Raw genomic sequence first — 1,360 nt, 5'->3', positions numbered from 1 at the left:
AATCAATCAATGGGTCCAACAGTGCTTGAACAGGTGAGGAAAAACATGGCATATTTAGACAATAAAATAGTGTTCAACCATAAAAATTCAAAGCCTTTCATTTAGAGCCACATTCGTAGAACTGGGAGTCATTCTTTTCAAAAAGCAGGCCAGACCAAAAAGACAAACACCGAACTTTCTCACTCACTCACGGAATCCAGAAAGTCCACCTCATTCAGGAGTGGAGTGAAGTGATGGTTACTAGAGAGAGTCCGTAGCGAATGCAAAGAAGAGTGATGAACTACACTGGAACACAGAAGGAAAAATTTGTTCTGGATTTCTAAAACACAGTAGGTGACTACTTGTCCCCACAGTCTATGGAATATTTTTAAATGACTATAAAAGGAAAATAGAGAAATTTCCAACACAGAAATATGTGAAAAGGTAGAAGTGCTTACCTACCTGATTTGATAAGTATTCATTGAATTCATGTATCAAATTACCATTCGGTGCTCCATAAAGATGTTCAACCATTATATCCCAATACAAAAACAGAATTTGCCTTAAGTCTTTGTGCTAAAATGCCATTTCTGGGTATTTTGTTATCAAGAATAAAGCAATAAAGCAATAGCAACCTCAACAAACTGTAATGCAACAGATTTACATAACACTGATACACTTTTGCTAGTCATCTTGAAATATTAAAATCACTTCACTGTGTTAATTAATTGGCATGAGACAGGAGCCATTAAGTCATTAAAATTGAAGAGTAAAGTAAGGCACAGGAAGATAAATAATTTTTCCAAATTTATATAGGTAAAAATAGCAGAGCAGTATTTGGAAAAATGGCTCACTGTCTGCTTAAAAATCATTTTTTATAGATGCAGGCAAGATAATTAGAAGGAAATCTTACATGGTGGCCAATAATAATTGAGATTCAATTGGTTTATTGAAACAGTAATGCCCACACTTATCCAGTTTTGATTTCTGAAATTTCAAGTATCTTTAGTGAATTGTAAAGCAAAAATGTTAAACAGAGAATTTCAAAATTAAACAATTGAGAAGTTTGCTTTTCTTTTTTCTGTCTGCTTGTTTGTTTGTGGTACCAAGGATTGAACTTAGGACCTTGCACTTGCCAGGCAAGCACGTATTCTACTGAGCTATCTCCCTGGCCAATTCAGAAGTTTTAAAGAATTTTACTGAAGTATATTATGATTACTCTATTTTATGAATTATTGTTGTTAATTTCCTACTGTGTCCTATATACACACACACACACACACACACACACACACTATACCTTAGATATATGGGGGAAAAGAACCTTACGGTTTACGCTGAGCACTGTACACTGTCAGCTATCCACGGGGGTTCTCCAACT

This window comes from Octodon degus, unplaced genomic scaffold (assembly GCF_000260255.1).
Source record: "Octodon degus isolate 3935 unplaced genomic scaffold, OctDeg1.0 scaffold00001, whole genome shotgun sequence".
Lineage (NCBI taxonomy): Eukaryota > Metazoa > Chordata > Mammalia > Rodentia > Octodontidae > Octodon > Octodon degus.
Note: the sequence above shows the minus strand (reverse complement) of the source record.